The 21,449-nt window shown below is 43.5% G+C and overlaps 1 protein-coding gene across 2 annotated transcripts in view; it reads left to right on the forward strand.

Annotated features, from left to right (window-relative positions):
• Positions 1 to 21,449, forward strand: part of TMEM47 (transmembrane protein 47) — a 294,768-nt gene that overhangs the window by 49,363 nt on the left and 223,956 nt on the right. The gene's annotated exons all lie outside the window — the stretch shown is intronic.

Genomic DNA, 21,449 nt, shown 5'->3' on the forward strand with positions numbered 1-21,449 from the left:
AATAAGGGCCCAAGTAAATTGGAGGAATTCAAAATTTGCTGTTTTTAGGGACATATTTATGAAAAGTGGTGCTGCACCTAGTGCAGCGCCGCTTTCTTGCGCCCCTTAGCGCCCCCTTAATGCCACCATTGTGCACCGTATTTAATATACGGTGCACCATGGCGGTAGTTAGAGAACTAGCATCAGAATTTTTTACGCTACTTCAATGCTTTGCAGGATTAGCGCAAACATTTTTTACGCTAATCCTGCACAGCACACAGAGGCCTTTTGTAAACAACGGGAGCCTCATTTTAATGCCTGCTCAGAGCATTAAATGTTCACACTACATTTTTTTTGTTACGCACTTTTAAAATTATTAAAGGTTTTTATGAGTAATAAATATACTACTCGCAATTGTTGTTCTTGAAATGCAAATATGTAAAATTCACTAGATTATATTTTTGTGTGTATTTCATTTTCAGCTGCAAAAGTATTAAATAGATGATTTAATATGATATATTCCTCAAATAATTTAAAATGAAACATCATGTTATGTAATTTTGACCAGTTAAAAATGCATTTGGAAATGATTTTATCCAAATTCAGAAATTCTGATTATTTTGTATTCCTTAGGTTGCAAGTAGTGGTGGGCGGAGCTCACAGAGTTCCGCTCCATGGAATTCCGTGGAGTTGAGTAAAAACTCAGTGGAATTCTGCAGAGTTCTGCAGGCGGCAGAGTGCCGCCTGCCCTATCACCCTGGGGCTGAATGAGCTTGATTTCTGAAGAGCTAAGCAGTGTCGGGCCTGGTTAGTAATACTAACCAGGCCCAACCCTGCCTAGCACTTCTGAGATCGGGTGCATTCAGGTCAGGGTATGCCAAAAGGGCAGCAAGAGCTGCCGTTTCAGGGCTCTTGTGCTGACACAGTCCACTGGCCTAGAGCCTGCTGATCACAACCACACCTGCACACATCCCTTCACCATCTGCCCTCCTTCACAAACTTGCTTTGGAGGACCAAGCACACCCCATGTCATGCATTAGCCTTGCAATAACTTCCTCTACACTTATACACAGCCTCAGACAGTCCTTTCTTTAGGGCCCAGCACTAGCAGCAGCAAAAGCAGCTAGCTAGCAGCAGCAAACCAGCTCAACACCAGCAGCCTGGTATTATCACTAAGGGGGTCATTCTGACCCTGGCGGTCGGTGACCGCCAGGGTCACCGACCACGGGAGCACCGCCAACAGGCTGGCGGTGCCCCGTCGAGCATTCTGACCGCGGCGGTTCAGCCGCGGTCAGAAACGGAAAGTCAGCGGTCTCCCGCCGACTTTCCGCTGCTCGGGAGAATCCTCCATGGCTGCGGAGCGCGGTCCGCAGCCATGGGGATTCTGACACCCCCTACCGCCATCCTGTTCCTGGCGGGTCTCCCGCCAGGAACAGGATGGCGGTAGGGGGTGCGCGGGGCCCCTGGGGGCCCCTGCAGTGCCCATGCCAATGGCATGGGCACTGCAGGGGCCCCCGTAAGAGGGCCCCACAAAGTATTTCAGTGTCTGCAAAGCAGACACTGAAATACGCGACGGGTGCAACAGCACCCGTCGCACCTTCCCACTACGCCGGCTCTATTCGGAGCCGGCGTCCTCGTGGGAAGGTAGATTTGCCCTGGGCTGGCGGGTGGCCTTTTGGCGGCCGCCCGCCAGCCCAGGGCAAATCTCAAAATACCCTCAGCGGTCTTGCGACCGCGGAGCGGTATTTTGTCGGGGGAAGACTGGCAGGCAGCCTCCGCTGCCCGCCAGTCTCAGAATCACCCCCTAAGTGCCTAGCCTTGTTTGCCACTGGGCTCTAAGGCACTCTCTCTGGCCACACACATCCCTATCTGGCCAGGGCGGCTGTTGGACTACCACTCAGCAGCTGATGCTCCCCCGGTCTCCAGCTGTCCCTGCTGGCCTCAGCACCATAACCCATAACACCATTTGCTTTCCCAGGGACTCTGAGGAGACAGGTTCTATACAAGTGGAGCTCTGACTACAAGTTTCCTCCACCCCCTCATATACAAATACTGTCCATGCACAGTGCCGGCCCCCATGTGAACATAGAAGAGAAAGTGAAACAAGGGTATTACCTGGGTCCACGTCTCCAAGGACCCCATTGTCAGTGGTCTGGGTCTCTGCCTCCCTCTGCCCCCTGCTCTCTGGCTGCTGAGGACAGTGAAAAGAGGGAGGCCTGAGTGCGCACTGCAGCCCAGTTATGGAGCACACAGTACAAGCGCAGACTGTCTGCACTTGTGCTGTGTGGCCCAAAGCTGGGCTGCAGTGTGCATACCGTGAGCTCTGCTCTGCATGCCGGGGCTAGCGGAGTTTTTAGCTGGACCCCCTCTTACCAAGCAGAGCACGGAGTGCCAAAATCTCAGTTAACTCCACCAGCGGAGGAGAGCTCACCGCCCACCCCTAGTTGCAAGTGATTTTCAGCACACTCAAAATAATGGATTATATGCTTTGCTGTATGACTCTATTAACGTATAATGTTCCTTGTGCAGAGGCACTCTGTGAGCAGAATTAAGCTTTCTGCTGCATTCCCAAGAATTTCACCATTTGTGGGAGGGTTTTAAGCCCTGGCTTTGCATAATATTATATTAGAACAACCCCAATGTCTAGCTTACAATTCTGCCCTCTTTTGTAGAAAGTAAAGACTTCTTTGATGTCAATTAGACTTCCTTACTGGTGGCATCTGCTGCCCATTGATGGTCCTTTGGTACCCCAGGCTTTTCCCTTATTTTACATAGGGCTTCATTTAAAATAAACTGGTCCATCGATCACGATGCACCAGTTTGCTTGTGCTGCCCTGCCTCCCCCAACAACACCATGGAAGCACTGTATTTACAATACAGTGCACCATGGTGCTCTTTAGCACAGCTGCATCAGGGTTTCTGTTGCAGTTGTGGCGCTTTGCTGGACTAGCGTCAAAAATATTGAAAAGCAAAGTTTGGGGCGGCCCATTTAAAATAGCCTAGTGTCACTTTAACACCTGTTCTTGAGCAGGCATTAAAAATGATGCTTGAATGACGCAGTGAATTTTAGATTTCACTGCGCCATTCCTGTGGGTCTCTGAGCAGGGGAATGACTCCTTTGCACACATTATACCTGGCACAGGTATAATGTGACGCAAGAGTTTACAAACTGCCGCAATGGTCCAGTTGTGCCAGTTTGTAAATATGGTGTGAGGTGAGGGACTGTTCTGCGCCATGAAGTTAATTAAAGGAACTGAAAGAGGACATGTCGATTATAGTAGTATCCACTGCTTGTCTTTATGGTAGCAGATCGGCATCAGATGTCAGACTTGTTGAATGGTTGGACAATGCTATGATGTCATAAGGGATCAAAGTGTGTGTGTATCACATTCGCAACTTTTGGCCTTTTATGTTACTCAGCATCCTTGTAAGACCGTGTAGAGTTTGTGAGTTGCTGAAGCTCTAGTTCAGTTTAGATATTCCAGTTGGCCCGATTCACGCTGACCCATGCTTCCTACTTATGTAGTGAGCTGCCTTCAATATGAGCCGGCAGTGGTTCCACTGTGCTAACACATCAAATAGAGAGCCAACATTGGTTTGACAGCAACATAACAATGCTAAATGTAGTTCACAGTGAACAATATGCTGGTGTTTCCCGCCCAATTCCTATGGTACCGGTCTGAAGAAAAAAGTGGAAGAGAATAGCAAATTGATCCTCTCTCTGTAAGTCCATAGCCTATTTTTCATTTGTGACTTTAAGTATGTTCCTTCTTTAAAATAGAGCTGCGTGTTAAACTTACCATCAAGAAGCGACAAGGTACAATATGCTTATGAGTAATCATCTCCCGCTCGCATATTCAAACTATTTGACATATTTTCCATTTCTCATGTACTTTATTTAATGGTTGTGTTATATCTTTCATTTTCATGGCCCGTGGTCTCTGTTGGGAATGTTTTTTAAAGAAACCTGTTAGAAATGGGGTCTTCGGTTGGAAGTCAGGTTACCCCCTTTCCAAGCAAGGACCCTCACTCTAGTCAGGGTAAAGGAAAATCACCCTCAGCTAACGCCCTCTCGCCCCCTTGGTAGCTTGGCACGAGCAGGCAGGCTTAACTTCAGAGTCTAGGTGTAAAGTATTTGTACCAACGCACACAGTAACTCAGTGAAAACACTACAAAATGACAAACCACAGGTTTAGAAAAATAGGAAACAACAAGACCAAAAGAACCAAAATCCAACATTCACAAGTCAAGGTATTAATTTTAAAAGCAAAAGAGTCTTAAATCCTTTTGTAAACAGTCAAAACACTGTTAGCATTGAAAAGTACCTGGGTAGTGTCAAAATAACACGCACAGGCGAGTGTGCGTCGAAAAAGGTTAGTGATGTGTCAATTCCTCACCCGCAAGCGAGACCGTGTGTCGTTTCTCCTTCTCCGGTCTGGTCGGTGTGCGTTGTTTTTCCTTTCTGCAGGAGAGCGATGCATTGATCCTGGCAAGCACTTTGGTCTGGCAGCCGTCGCGTTGTTTTTCCGTGCCCAGCAAGGTTTGCAGTGAAAATCCTGCTGCGTGATATCAGCAAAACCGCGCTGTGTGGGTTGCGATGTTACCAGCCTCCGTTAGCGGTGTCGCATGTCGTTTTACCAGCCATGTGCGTCGATCTTCCACCTGTGCTGCAGGTAGAGCGTCGATTTCAGCCACGAAACCGATGGCGCGTCGTTTCTTCAGCTGCGTCTCGGAGGTTGCGTCGGAAATTTCCCCGCACTGCGGTTTGTGTGTGGATTTTCAATCTTGGTCTGCCAGCTTCACCTTTCATGGCCCCAGGAACTGGATAGGGCATCACTTGGCAGGGCAGGAGTCTCAGCAGAGAGTCCAGGTGCTGGCAGGGGAAGTCTTTGATGGCCCTGAGACTTCAACAACAGGAGGCAAGCTCAGGACAAGCCCTTGGAGATTTCTTCACAAGCAGGAATGCACAACAAAGTCCAGTCTTTGTCCCCTTGCACAGGCAGAAGCAGCAACTGCAGGATAGCTCCACAAAGCACAGTCACAGGCAGGGCATCACTTTGCCTCAGCTCTCCAGTTCTTCTACAGGCAGAGGTTCCTCTTGATGTAGAGAAGTGATCTAAAGTCTGTGGTTTTTGGGTGCCCTTCTTATACCCATTTTGGCGTTTGAAGTAGGTTTATTTCAAAGGAAAGTCTCTCTTGTTTGTGAAATCCTGCATTGCCCAGGCCAGGCCCCAGACACATACCGGGGGGTTGGAGATTGCATTGTGTGAGGGCAGGCACAGCCCTTTCAGGTGTAAGTGACCACTCCTCCCCTCCCTCCTAGCACAGATGGCTCATCAGGCTATGCCAGCTACACCCCAGCTCTCTTTGTGTCACTGTCTAGAGAGAGGTGCAAACAGCTCAACTGTCAAACTGACCCAGACAGGGAATCCACAAACAGACAGAGTCACAGAATGGTTTCAGCACGTAAATGCCCATTTTCTAAGAGTGGCATTTTCAAACACACAATCTTAACACCAACTTCATTTAAAGCTCTATTTTTAAATTGTGACCTCAGAGACTCCAAGCTCCACATGTCTATCTGCTCCCAAAGGGAATCTACGCTTTAATCATTTTTAAAGGTAGCCCCCATGTTAACCTATGAGAGAGATAGGCCTTGCAACAGTGAAAACCGAATTTGGCAGTATTTCACTGTCAGGACATATAAAACACATGAGTATAAGTCCTACCTTAAACATACACTGCACCCTGCCCAGGGGGCTACCTAGGGCCTACTTTAGGGGTGTCTTACATGTAAGAAAAAGTAAGGTTTAGGCCTGGCAAGTGGGTGCACTTGCCAAGTCGAATTGACAGTTAAAATCTGCACACACAGACACTGCAGTGGCAGGTCTGAGCCATGTTTGCAGGGCTACTAATGTGGGTGGCTCAACTAGTGCTGCAGGTCCACTAGTAGCATTTGATATGCAGGCCCTGGGCACCTCTAGTGCACTGTACAAAGGACTTACAGTAAATCAAATATGCCAATCATGGAAAGCCAATTACATACACATGTTATACAGGAGCACCTGCACTTTAGCACTGGATAGCAGTGGTAAAGTGCCCAGAGTAACGAAAACAGCAAAAACAGAATCCAGCACACATCAACAACCTGGGAAACAGAGGCAGAAAGTTAGGGGAGACCACGCCAAGGATGCCAAGGATGCCAAGTCTAACAAAACCACTAGTCAATTTTATGTTGCATAAATATGTGGATATATGTGCCTTTGTGTGCATGTGTGCAGTGTGTGTGTGTTGTAGAGTCAACAATAGTGAATACTGAGTTTGTAGTTAAGGTTGATTTGAGACGTTTATGGGAAGTGGTTTTTACACATGTTAAGTTCCATCTATATTTTTCTGCCAAGGCCTAAGTAATTCTGGTCGATCTAAAATTATCATTTCTTATTTTAGATTACAGTTGGTTTTTTTTATATTTCCTACAGCAAAGACTGCAGGATGGAGTTATACCAAACGTTGCATAATAAGTGCAAGGCATAGGAAACAGCCGAAAATTATGCTGTACAATTAGATTCCAGTTGACGTCTTTTCCTGCTCTAGCAGGCATGAACATTTATTTTTAGACAATAATAAAATTGCTCAAAAAATCTAATCTGTGACATACACACAAAAATAGATAGGGATGTCCATGCACACATATTACCAGACATAGAGTAACCCATGCACAAGGACCAAATAAGTTTGCTCACCAATGCACAGAATCAGCACATGCATGTACTCATGTAAGAAAACATACATGCATCTGTAACATTATGTGAGAGCTCATGAGTAATAATTTGGGAGTTACTATTGCATTGTTAACTGGAACTTGTGATTTCAATGAGGTATAGGTCTTTCCCTGTAAATACTATTCCCTAGTTCCTTGCGAGCTGTTTTTTAGAGAGATTTCAGCATTGTGTGTGGTATTTTAGGGAATTTCATGTGCGTGTGTGTGTTTATGTATAAATATTGCATCATGGGATGCTGGTGAATAAAGCTTTGCACACCAAAACTGGTCATGAGAGGGTATATTAATTGTGGTCAACTGCACCATGCTCCACACCCATCAGGTTGAGCTGTTCGAAGGGAGGGGTTGCTTAAAGGATAGATAGATAGATAGATAGATAGATAGATAGATAGATAGATAGATAGATAGATAGATAGATAGATAGATAGATAGATAGATAGAGTTCAGGAAAACATTAGGAATGTTAACTGGTAGTCTGATCTTAATAATAATATCAGTTCTGTGATTGGGATGTCAAAGTTTTTCAAACGCGGTCAAAAGGGATACCAAATTATGGGGCTCTTTTTGAGAGGTTCAAAATTCCCAAAGGGGGACAATGAGCCTATGAAGTTAGCACAGACTTGCCATGTTTTACTCAGAGATTTTGCCTTTTTTCTCTGGGTCTAACTACAGGGACAATGAAGAATTACCATGGATACTCAGATGCAGACAAATCGATTTCCCTTATAATTCATCCTTAAATTTGAGAGTCTCAACGTCCAACCCTGAATTCATGTTAAAAATGCACCTTGAAATTAACGTGGCCCCCAGTATTCCTCACTTTAACATCCATAGCATAAGGGTACTATGAATAAGGCCCACTATGTTGTATTCACAAATTGTGATTTATCATTTTTAGTAAATGCAACGATCTAATGAAATGGGTTTTACTTTCTAATAGAATATATTTGTGACTTGGTTAAAAATATCTAATTCAGTGTTGAGTCTTGTGGGTTTGACCACAATAAGGAGAAGCCCTCACAAAAAGCCAGGATTTCTTATGAACCAGCCCAAACTGCCATGCCACAAACAAGGTCAAGGCTGACTCTTGGGGCAGATTTACTAACATTTTGCATCAGGTTTGCATCATAACAGTGATGAGGACACCTTCACTCTATAGTGGAAAGCAGTGTGCATGGCAATAGGCATCCTAATTGTGCGCTAGAGAGAGAGAGTAGAACTTCACATCTTTTAGGAGCTGTGGTGATGTCTTGCTCTCTCACTCTCGTGCAATACAATGCATTCCGTGCATCAGGATTAATCATTTGACTCGTTAGTGCATTCATCCCATAATCTTGCGCAGTGCAATTCATATTTCCGATGTCACATCCCTCTAGTAGTTGCTTTTGTTACACTGTCATGGTAGCCATCCACTTATGGAATTGCCTCTGTTCACTGCGATTCTGTTGAGAAAGTTTGTCTCCTTGCTGCATATTCAACAATCATTCTTTTTCCTGTGGGTCCTAAGGATATGCTTTCATCGCCTGGGTGTCTCAGGCCACATGCACTGCCACCAGGGACCGTATGAATCCTAGTGTAGCTTACAGACCCTTTGCCACATTGTACGCATGGAGATGCAACGCTGACACCACATGAGCATCTAGCCACAAGACGGTGCACCAAAAGACAGAGCTGACTGTGATTTGCTGGTATCACCACCTCTTTTCTCTATTCCAGAGGACCATACTCAGATTCGTACATACTGATCAATTAAACACCAGTATCAACATGAATATTCCATAATCCGTTTGAAATGTTTAATGATGGTGTCCATTTTTTACCTATAAAGCGTAGTTCTCTTCTCCAAAATTCTAAGTAAGTCATCTATTATTTAAAATGCTAAGGTGGTCAAGGAGGCCTTTTCCCCATGCCGGATTCACAAAGTGGCGCAATGTTTGCACTGTGCCACTTTGTAACTCCTTGCACCACATTATGCCTACACCAGGCATAATGTATGCAAGGGGGGTGTTTACCCACTGCAGGCCCTGAAAAATGGTGCAATGAAATGTACGAGATTTCATGGAGCCATTTTTCCTGTCATTTTTAACGCCTTTCCAAGGCCTGCGGTAAAGTGACAATCCCATTGTTTCCAATGGGCCTTCCCACACATTGCTAGACTAGCGCCATTATTTTTGGTGCTAGTCGACCAATGCGCCACAATAGAGACAAACATTTTGATGCTATTGTGCTAACTTGACCATGGTGCGCCGTATTGTAAATATGGCGCTAACATGGTGACCTTAGGGGGCCGCAAGAAAAGTGGCGCATCATAGCTGATCTGCCACTTTCTTGTAAATATGCCCCATAGTTTTTAACTCACAGCATAGTAATTTGTGTAGCAGGAGGAAATAAGTAGCAGCCTTTTACAACACCAATTCAAGTGTACGCTAGAATGAAGCAAACACTGACAAACCAATAGGCATGGCTTTCATATGGTTCGTGAAGAAATTCACCACACACGGAAAAACACAAAACACATGCGCACATTGACACATAAGTAACAGTACCACAAAATGCATGCCTACAGCAGATATGGGATAAGAATAGTAAACATTCAGAGATATGCAGACCAGTGCACATAAAGACACCTATTTAGGCAAATCAGCTACAATTAGGCATCCACACACACAGGCTAACAGACTTGCAGGCACCTATCCACATAGATCAATAAACATACAGCACAGATCTATGCAGATAGCCAGATACGTAGGCCCATACACACAAACTTACTAAAGATATATAAGTGCCTATGCACACAAAGAAGCACATTTTCTTAAGCACACAGACCAATCAACATCCATGTAGAGCTTCTAGCTGACTTACAGGTACCCATAAATATAGAGAGCACACAGAGGTCCATGTGCGCACAGTGTAGGGTGACCAGATTTTGAGAGGCAAAACTGGGAAAGGTCAGACATAAAAGAAGGACTAACGACTTTACACTCACTTTTATATCTGGCATGTCCCTTTTTTTGCATAGCTTTGTGAATGTGTGATACATGTGTGTCCTTACAAATCTCTCTCTCTCCCTTTCTCTTTCTCTCTCTATATATATAAATACACACACACACACATTTAGAAGTCTACACATATAAAATTAGCTATGGCTTGACCTCCCACCCTGCACTCCCAACCCGCCCCCACCCACCTCTCTCTGGGCCCCACTCGTCTCTTTGCTGGGAGCAGACAGGGGAGTGTGTTGCCTGACAGTAACAGATAAATTACTTTAATTATTGCATACTTTGTAGGCATTTGTTAAAGGAGAGCATACCTTGAACTTATGCTTCCCTAGATAATCTGACCTTTGTCCCAAAAACCAGGACATTTATGTACTGATCTGACCTTAGTCCCAAAAACTGGGACATTTGCTTAAAATTAAGAGAAGCGTCCTGACACCAGGACAGTCCTCTGAAAACCAGGACTTTCTGGGGAAATCTGAGACGTCTGGTCACCCTAGCACGGTGACACACATACAGTAAGTTAAAAAAAGCACACAAAAACACAAACGCGCACAGAGCAATCAAATTCGGCAAAATGTGGATAAGCAGCTGGGCAGGACTATGGAGCAATATAGAGAGGGACTGATGGATATTAGAATGATGAGACAGCTGATTTACACGTGTACAGGCACGTGGGCACACGCAGACCAACAGATGTACCCATGCACCTAAATCAATTGATATGCAGGCACCGTGTCAAACAGACCAGCAGACTTTACGGACCTGTGCACATAACTGCAGGTACCTATACACCATCATCAACGGATCATCAATCACACTTTCATACTGGATGCAAGATAAAAACAAAATACAAGACGGTATGAAGGCCCAACAGGTCCCCAGGCATAACAGACTAATAAACACACAATCACACTAATGCACCGTTCACATAGACCAACAGAAAGACAGCCATCCATGCATAAAAACATAGAGAAACATGTGCAGAGTTTGTAGCCTATGCGCATACACAGCATACATACAAGCATCCATGTGCCCAGACTCCAATGTTACATTTTTATTATGTCAGTAACATTAATACATTTTCCGAATGTCACATTATGCGAAATGTTTGAAATTATGTAGATCTCATAGATATGACTTCTAACACAATTTTTTCCATAGGAGATTGATTGGTGTAGAATATGTCCTGCAGAAGACAGTTTCTCCTCAAAGAAGTCCTCTTGCCAATCTCTTATCTGAACTTTGAATGAAAACTCTACTCTCTGGTTACCTTTTCATACTTGCTCTGTTGTGAATTTCATGATATTTCATATGCTTTCGCATAATGTTTGTGAAAGTTTGCAAAATGAAAACAAAATCACACACTCCAACCCAGAGACAGAATTCGTATAATGGAGACACACATAAAGATGGATATTGTGTTTTATTTGGGAGTTTTTATATGTTGATAACAGCTCTTGGTCACATGCCCCACATACGGAGGGAAACATGGTAGAAGGACCTGAGATACACACAGGCCCAGGAATTGATGACATGATGAACGCATGGCTCAATGCCAGAGAGATGGAAAGATGCAAGCTTCATCTGCGTTAAACCTTTAGCCCCTAAGCGTAGGAAATGCAATTCATGGAAAAGATTGGAGCGTCAGTGGCCATTCAGTCCTTGGACTGTTACTGGGAAAATAATTTTTACTTCGTGATGGGACTCTACATATCTCTAGCATTGTCATATGTATATGTATAAAGTTTGATCTTGTTTCTGGTAGGTGTAGGTTAAAGCAAATGCGGTGGTTTTCGGCACAGAAGAGGGTGAACTTTAAAAATGCCACTATGAAGCACTGCACTTTCCACGTTTGCCCCTCCTTTCTGGCTAGCACATTACATAAAAGTAACTCAATAGCCTTCTTGCTCTGTGCTTTTCATCTTCATTCCTCCTACAAATTAAACAGAAGAGGCAAATATCTTTCTCGATTCAGGTTGTCAATGTATAAGACTATCTTCGTCAGTTTTTGCAGAAGTCTAAATATGTACTCTTCTAGGTACCTGACTTCCACAGGGTTATTCAAGGCTAGTTGGTCGATTTACCACTCCGGCATGTTGCTAGTGCTCTACAAGATACAGGAGTGCACTCAAAGCAAGATGGACTTACATGGCTTAACCATGCTCCAGTGGCCCCATTCTAGTGGCAGCCTCCTGCAGTGTCAGGATGGGTGGAACATTTTCGCCAGAGCTGATTTTGGTTTCCACTTCGGCCCTGTTGTTCACCTCTTGTAATATGTTGGTTTGTCTTCAGGGTCAAGAGACTCTCTTGTTGAGGTATATGTTGCATTCATTGTATTAATATCCACTTACAATTGAGAATACATTATAGTATATGTTACACTTATGGTTGCCAGATCACCCCATGCAAGCAGAACATCATGTACTCATCCCTGGCATCCCTGGACTTCCCTTATGCTAATCATTATGAGAATGCATTTTTGTAATTCGAACACTAGAAAAATGGGATTTGACAGAAATGGAGCATTCTTTCTCTCCTAATTACAATGTAGTCTGAATGCACTAGCACTTGTTAAACACTCATAATCAAGGTTTGAATGTCTGCATAAAATACACCTATGGTTTTTATAATGTTGAACATTTTACTTATTATTTGCTCTTTGTGCTTCTTTCAAATTAATTAAATCTGTTTTGCAACTGCGTGGATAGAAAAACAAATTTGCCAATATGTGTAGTGAATCCTAGTTTCTTTTAATGGGATACAGGAGTTAGCTCAGCCTTTGGGTTGCAGACTCGTGCCCCCGTCACCTACAGACTTTTACCCTACTGAGCTTGCTCTGTTTTAGCGCATTTATTTAATTAAATATTTTAAGGTGGCTGTCTCGTTTTTAGTTATGCCCATGTTTTAGTTTGCATTATCAGTGCCACCGCTCTAAGGTGTCAATATCAAGCAACAAAGATAAACAAACTGTAGATGTTCACATTAGGTACTTTCCCTCTTCACGCCTTCGAGGCATTTGTTTATATAAATTACCATCCCAAGCATGTCTTGTTATCTATTGTTTGGGAACAGACCTACGTCTGGGGTCGAAGCAGATCTGTATAAATACTCCTCACTTAAACAGATAGTCAGAGCGATTCCGACCAGATGCCATCGCTGCTATCGATGCTACACATCGCCTTGACGCTGACCCAGTCTTCATTTCCCTATGGAGTCTGAGCTAGAGACCTCATCCCAAGGTAGTGAGGGTTGAGGGACTCTTCTCATGGACATGGCATTGGCAGATTAGGTTTAGCATACCTAGCTCTTCTTTAAGTTAGAGGTTGGGCTCATTATGCTAGGGTATTAGGACATATCTCATACTTTATGTCATTACATGTTATTGCAAGATGGTGGGGGTCTTTGTATTAATGACTTTTGTCCATACCATTCTGTTTCTTGCACTGTTCATTATCCTATTCATTGCAGCCCATGCAACTCATCGCAGATTGCAGTTTTGCTAATTAAAACCTATTGAAACTTTACTGCATCTTCTTCATTGCCTGTGTTTGATTGAGACATTGAGTTTATGTGAGAAAGGGGTAATCTCCGTTTAACCACAAGACACCCTGAGATGTCACACTCTTGAGTCCATGTGTAAACGCTGCCACAAATCACCTTTTAATGTTTGGGTTTTTGGTGAGGTGCTGCTTGTGAGCCAGGAGGGTTGGGCGATAGTTGTGATTTGTTGTAGGAATGGCATAGTCGCCTACAAACATAAGTACTGTCATCCTTAAACCAGCAGTCTTGTCTAGAGCAAGAGTCAAACTACAACATGGTACCACCAATGATGGTGTTTAGGCACTAATTTACGGATACCCTGACTATTACTGTCTCACATACAACAGGTACCCTAAGTACCATTACATAGGGATGTCCAAGGTTTTGTGGAAGATCCTCCTTAGCTGAACAGGGAGCACCTAATCAGGCTGTAGGTTGTTTGAGCTCGAAATCTTAAAAGGACTTTGCTCCCAATTTAGTGTTCCATCTCTCTTCCCCATTTCACAATATGGCTAAAGCCAAAGAAATTCCTGAGAATGCTAGACAAGCACTAACTCTATACCTAGTAGCGCATGGCTAAAGAGAAGAGGGCAGGGATGTTACATTCATAGTGGAAGCTAGTGAAGCTTACCAAATAGAAACATTTTATTCCTGAGTTCACTTTCCTAAGGAAGACAATACTACATTCACATTCCACACATACAGAATTGCAAATGTACCAATACGGTACCAAGCATACCAGCATAATGAAATACCGCTTAATTATCAGGAGCATCAGAACTGCTTTGAAGGCGCACTACCGCATGTAATACAACCTGTGAGATTAGGTCTCTTAGGTGATGAAGGACCAACGTGGCCTATGTTTGCCACATATACACCTCACCCAAGTATACAAAACATGCAGGCAGCAGACCTGCGCAACCTATGTCTTGAACTAGTAACACTTTACAGATGACTTGTTCAGTTCGTAATGCAAATTTTGAACACTACTCCAGCGCATCCAGCACCACCAGCACCTTCTGGATATTAATTGGCTACTGGGATTAATCCACAAACTGTACATACTATCATGGGTAAGGTACCCACAGAACGGTAGAAAAATACCATTCTGGATAGCCCAGAAAACAAATCAGCTGGAAGCTGTGTTTCCCTATACGGGACCACACGAGAAACAGCGAATTCTCATAATGTGCTTGCCCTTTGGGATGGTTCCCTCGGTGGATGACTGCGCCACATGGGGTACAGTCTTCGCTGCAATTTATACTACCACACATGGTACCCCAACACTTGCCAATTTACTAGAAGTGTTAAAACAAATACAGAATGAGCATGGGGCTGCACCAGCCCTGGATTTGGGGATCAAATTAATGCGTAACTTTGATGCAGTCTCCTCTATCATACTCAGTAATATCAAAGAGGAAGTGGTAGCACTAGCTATACGCCAGCGCCTCTGAGAGATTCCACATTTGGACCTGGAGAAAGAGTTACCGAAAATTATTTCCGACACCTATACTAGTATAAGATGGGATAGTTTGGGAGACAAGCCAAAGAAGCTTGAAAAACAGAGTACTAAACAGGCATAGGAGGGGTCTAAGAAGTGCTGGGATAAGCAAAAACAATTTAAAGCTAGACAAAACCAGAGAGCTGATTCTCCACATTCGGAGAACTCCAAAAAGAAATAAACTCTCAGAAATAGAGAAAATCTAAAAGCTCCTGACAGATATACTGATTCACGTCCCTCTCATTCCTTTCAGGATGCACCGGATAGGCAGAGCGAGAGAGGTGGCCGTCCTGATAAACATCCTGAATACATGAATCATCCTTCTTCTGAAATGTTTCTGTTGTACTAAATTTAGAACTTTGTGCAGACATGAGGACCCAATGCATTAAATAGTCTTATCATGAAATGTAGGGAGATAAGAACCACTGCACCACTCAAATAATTAATTCTTTCAGTTAGCTGGCTCATCTAACTGAAGTACAACTAATGTCTGCCCCAAAATGTCAGTGAGAACAGGCCCTATTTTTTTTAACATCAGATAGCAATGAAAATAAATAGATGACATATTAATATTATTAAACAGCTAAACTCCACTCCTAAACATTACACTTGCATACATCTACTGATGCGCCAGTCACAAAATCTGTAATTTATCATACTAGACCTAGGACTCTTCTTCTATATGTAATATGTTTACTATGACAGGGACTACAGAACTCGAAAGCCACACGCAAATGAGCAATAAAATAACCAGTATTTGGTCAAACTTCATAGTTTAACCTTACATAGAGTAATGTAAAACTGCCCTTTTTATGGGTGAGCACAAAGTGCTCCGTCCATTCTGTAATCTCTCTTTGGGCTTGAAACCACGCCCATGCCTCATCAGTCACTTACATTGGTTTGTGGGCTTGCCTTTTAAAATCCGCTTGCTTTCATTTGTGAAAGGCATGCATATGTCATGCCTTTTCCGGTGTTTAACCCACCTACACAGCACTGGTAAAGTATCAAAAACATACAAGGCTCAATGTTTTCAGCCTGGAGTCCTGCTACTTTATCTGTTTATTTTACATAGTGTGATCGCGCTGTGTTTTGTTTGCTTTACAGTGCTCATAGCTCTAACTCGAACAAATGCGAGACCTGTTGCATTGAAAATGCTTGTTTGTCAAAACTACAAAATGCTTCCACGCGCCAATGATCCTAGTATCCAGCATACCGAGTACTGTGTTGCTTAAAAACCATGAAGACACATCCAAAAAAGCAAAAAACGAGGAGGAATAACAGCATTCCTCCTTGTTTTTCCATCTAATGCCACCCCTGGGGTGGTGTTTGTTTTTGGTGCTGCCACAGGTTTACAATTTCTCATAAATCTGGGGCAGCATCAAAAGCGCCCACTGCAACACCCTTTGCACGCCCATCTGTCGCAGAAAACTGCGTCAGAGGGGCCCATGTTTACAAGGAGGCATAACAAAAAGTGGCATTACTCTGCCTTCTAAATATGGAGCAGAGGTTAGCGCCACTGGAGCATCGTGAAAAGTGATGCTCCGGTGGCGGTAGGGGCTCTTTAATATGCCATGTGGCACTTTGAAATTCCAGGAATTTGTTGTATTTTTGTATTACTTTATTCTGCACTGGTGCACAATCTGCTGCCTAGTGGCAACGTTGGCTGAACACCCACAGCAACATCATGGAATGCTCCTTTCACTCAGTGTTAGGCATGACAGGGGGTCATATTTACAAGGCCATGAAAAGCCATGCAAGGTGGCTTTGCGTGGCCATGTAAATATGGGCTGGCAAACTGCGCCACCGGAGAGCCAAAGAAAATGATGCTCCAGTGGTGCAGTGAGTCGCTAGGGCCTTGTTATTGAGGCCAAATTGTCTTCTGGTGTCTGTCAATATTGAAACACAATTGTGCACAAATAAAATATATTTTCATGTTAAACAAAAGGAGTGTGCCCATTTAAACGCACTTTCAAACCAGTTGGCATTCTCAATGAAGATGTATGCACTTATATATGTTATTGCTCTCTTCAAGAACACAATGTGAATCATTCAGGGCTTTGTTTGTCAGTTGTGAGTGTTAATGTTATAATACCACAGTGAAATAAACAACTACTACTGTATTGAAGACATTTTGTATAGCAGTATATGTAGATTTCCCAATGGAGATTTTTTTTTTTAAATCAACATTTACACTGCGACTGAAAAGGCTTTTAAGGCTTATGACAAGAAATGTTAGTGAACTACCAACATTCACAAATCTACATCTGCCCAAAAAGGCAGATTTACAAGTATTCTTTGGGATTCATCCCTTTAGTATTTTTAGATCTTGCTGACGGACAGCTTTTAGCTGTCTGTTGTAGAAAGAGCTCTTGTAGACCTTACAAAAACATACAGTTGGCTGAGAACCAGCACACTACTTACCACTAGATGGCTTTCTTGTCACACTCCCTCTCTTTTGATTGGTTCTTATTTAATGGCTTTCCTTCCTCTTCTTGTGATTGGCCTTCCATTAGGGCATAGCTTCTTTAATATTCTTTTGATTGTATGATGTGTATCCTTCCATTGCTCACATTCAGGGAACTAAATCTTACATCTGGAATTAGCCAAAACTGTTTGATTATACTAAACTTCTCTATATATTAATTTTAGTGGCTATGAGTCAACCCTTCTCATCCATTATTCTCTCAGTCATTCACATTTTAATTCCACCCTCAAAACCATACTGCTTTTGACCATAGGTAAGCCCACTTCAGTCACTGACTCACTTGATTGTGACTGAAGGCATTTTGAAAGTACTTCCCTTAAGTGCCAGGGACTACTATAGCAATGTATGTCTTTTTGAGACCAAACAATTGTTTTTGGTTTTAGCCAATTTTGTTAACACTGGTGACTACTTGACAAGTCCACCAACCATAAAGTTTCACAAAAATCATGACGAAATAGAAGCACTGCCAAAGCTGCTGGGCTGGCATCCAATAGCAGACCTATTGGTTTTGCCTTGTTTCTTTTTCTTCTGGTGCTCTACGAATGTACATGTGTTTCATGGCTCTCTCTCTCATGTGTTGTTCCCCATGAAAAATTACCCCTGTGTGGTCCATGCGGCTTCATCCCTTTTCTCCAAACCCTAGCTTGTCCATTGCTTCCTGATCTGTTTTTGTGTTTTTTACCTATTTATTTGATTCTTTCCCTGCCTCAAGCTGCTCCATTGCTCCCTCACCTACTCCTGATTGCTCCCCTGTTGATGTCTCCCCCACCAGCTCACACCGTTCACTCCACCATTGCTCCTACCCCTCCTTAATCATCCTTAAATTTTGTTTTCCAAATGTCAATTTTTTGGAGAGCCCAGCAGCAGCCATTTGCTACCAATCCACACCATTTTTTAAAAGTGCTTTTGCACACATTTAGTTTCTATTTTTTTATTTACTTCTCCAAGTATGGGCTGCCATCTTGACATGGTAAATAAAAAACGAAACAGTTATGTGTGGTGGGGCATGCTTGTGAATACTTCATCATGCTAGGCTACCATAGCAAGATGACGCATCAGTGCATATGCACATGTACACATCATCACACTCTTTTTTCATTCTTTTCTCTTTGCTGATGCTTCACAGCATTGGCAAAAAACTGTGGTAAGGCCAGGAGTCCTAAAACACAAGACCTGCACGATTTCCCAATATTTGTTAGGATAGCCATCCATAAGCAATGGAAAGAATATGATACCCATCTTCCTGCAAATCTTTCCAAAGACCATAGCATTGGCCCTCTCACCTCATAATCTCTCTACCTGTAAGTAATTTGTGAGGGCTTGCGTGATAATCTTGCCCAATAACTGCATGAATGTTTATCCAATGAGATATTATGGAACAGCAGTCGAATGCCTGAATCATACACACCTACCCAGATCGCAGAATGTTGTTACAATCTGTGTATAATGTTGTAACAATTTTCAGTATTTTGCCTCAAGAGCCCTCCCCACGTTCTAATAAAAAGACAATGTTAGGGTATTTTGTTATAATTTGGTCACACCTAGTGGTGGCTCCGTCAGACTGCTGCCTACATTTTCTTTAGCGAGCGCTGACCCAGCTAACACCAAATTGAAACCAGATTCAGGGGTGTAATGGTGCCGGGGCTCACCAGTGTTCCTTGTTTTGTAGGGAGACCCCTCACCCTCAAAACCATGCCATTGCATAGGTTGCAAAATAAATGCAATGGCATGGAATAAAAATAGTTGGACACTCAGGAAAGCTGTCTACTTTCCCAAGCAGGCCTCTTCAGCATATGAGGTGCCCAACCATTCAGCCATATGGGATTTATTGATCCCAAGACCAGTAAATATCTGTGCAGTTTGGGAGACGCTGAGGTCCCTCATCACATTCTGTGGGGAGGGGGCCTGTTAGAAACCGAGTTTCTGGTTGGCAGGGGTATGCACCCTGTCCAAGCAGAAACCACAGTTCTAGTCAAGGTAAGTCATAAACACACCCCAAATTAACCTGTGCTGGCCCCCCTGATAGCTTGATACAGAGCAGTCAGGTTTAACTTAAGCGGCAATGGGTGAAGTATTTGTGCAGCACTTCAAACAGTAAAACAGTGAAAACATCTCACAAAAGGATATCACACCAAGTTAACAAAAATAGAGCTTAACCTAATGATCAAAACAAGAACAAAACGACAAACGTCCAGCAAGTAGAACTTGAGATATTAATTTTTAAAGAATAAACTGAAATACAGTGCTTAAAAGCATAAAGAGCCAACCGGGTCTATCTGGTCATGCTAGACCGGGTCAAATCTGAAAGGTCAGGCCGATCGCGATGGTGTACGGGTTAGATACAGAGCCCAGCCTTGGCCCGCTGTAAAATACCTTGATTGTGTTAGCGCCGAGGAAGATGCGAGGAGTAGTGGAGGCAATGCGTCATTGTCGATCCTTCGGAAGTAGGTGATGTGTCAATTCTGAGCCACACAAAGTCAAAGATACGTCAGAATTGGAGGTGATGCGCCATTCAGCTGGCGATGTGATATTCCCGATCCTTGCAGCAGTGGTGATGCATTGGTATCAATTGACATGTGCCAGTTCTGGGTGGCACAATGATGTCCATGCATTGGTTCTGGACTGGAGCAAGGGCCCAGAATTGGTTTGGAACCAGTTGGCAGGGCAAGACTCACAGATGGCAGAGTCCAGGTGCTGTAGGTGATGAGATGGAAGTCTTTTGTGTCACTGACACTTCAGAAGAACAGAAGGCAAGCCAGCAAGCCACTAGAGGCACTCTGGTTCTGGGTTTAAGTGATGTGGGTCCACTCCTTTTCACCCAGGCAAGGAGGGCAGCAGGTCAGCACAGCAAGAAAGCAGTTCTTCGAGAGCAGCAATCCAGCCGAGTAACAATCCTTGAATCAGCACATCAGTACCTCTTCCTGGCAAAGTATCAACAGGTCCAGAAGTGTACTGAAGTGGTGGTGTTTGAGGTTCAGTATTTATATTTTGGTGCCCTGGTTCTGGAAGGTCGGAGAAGCTTCTAGACAGTGGCCTTGAAATGCAGGGAATCCCCTTCTTCCCCTGGCTCCAAGCTGGCTGAAGTGACAAATCAGGATTGTTAGGCCTATTGTGAGGACAGGGCACAGCCTATTCAGGTGCAAGTGGGGTTGTGCTAAGCTCCACCCCCTCCATCAAGACTGTTAATGGCCCATCAGGACTCATTAGGTCACACCTAACCTCCCATTGTGTGTGGCTGTGTAGTGGGAATACACAAAGCCCAGCTGTCACCCCACCTCTGATGTGTGTTGGAGGCAGGTTGCAGGCACATAAGGCCAAGAACTTTCTAAAAGTGGTATTTTCAAATATGTAGCAATAAACCTGACTTTACCATTAAAGAGGATCTATCTATACGATTTCCTTAGTACTAAAATTGACAGATCTACCCCTTCTTAATCAGGAATTCAGCTTATTAAATTTAATAAGGAACCCCTAATGTTATCCTCTAGGAAGGAGAGGCCTCACAGTAGAGAAAAATGAATTTGAGAGCTTTTTGCTACCAGGACATGTAAACCATAAAAGTATTTGTGCTGCCATTTAATTACATAGCACCCTGCTGTATGGTCTACCTAGGGCTTACCTTAGGGGTGACTTATATGTAATAAAAGGATAGTTTTAGGCTTGACAAGGGGTTTTAAATGCCAAGTCGCATGGCAGTATGACACTGCATCCAGGCTACAATGACATGCCTGGGACATGTTTTAAAGTGCTACTGAAGTAGATGGCAACGGCAGTGCTGGCGGTCCACTAGTAACATTTAATTTACAGGCCCTATGTACATGTAATGTGCTTTACTAGGGCCGTGTAAGTAAATTAAGTATGCCAATTAGATATATACCAATAAAACCATGTTTTAGGGAGAGAGCACATGCACTTTAGGAATGGCTAGCTGTGGTAAGTGCTCGAAGTCCTAAGACCAACCAAAATTAATTCAGCAATATGTGGAGGGAAAAAGGCAAAAGGTTTAGGGGAGACCCTGCAGAGAGGGCCGTTTCAAACAGGGCCCCATCATTTTACCTTACGCCACTGACCAAATTGATGGTTTCTGATTCATTTGTAGTTACAGAAATGTCCAAAGATCATTACATTGTTTATTCAGTCTCCAGTGAACATACAGCTTATGAT

Source organism: Pleurodeles waltl, chromosome 8 (assembly GCF_031143425.1).
Source record: "Pleurodeles waltl isolate 20211129_DDA chromosome 8, aPleWal1.hap1.20221129, whole genome shotgun sequence".
NCBI classification, from domain to species: domain Eukaryota; kingdom Metazoa; phylum Chordata; class Amphibia; order Caudata; family Salamandridae; genus Pleurodeles; species Pleurodeles waltl.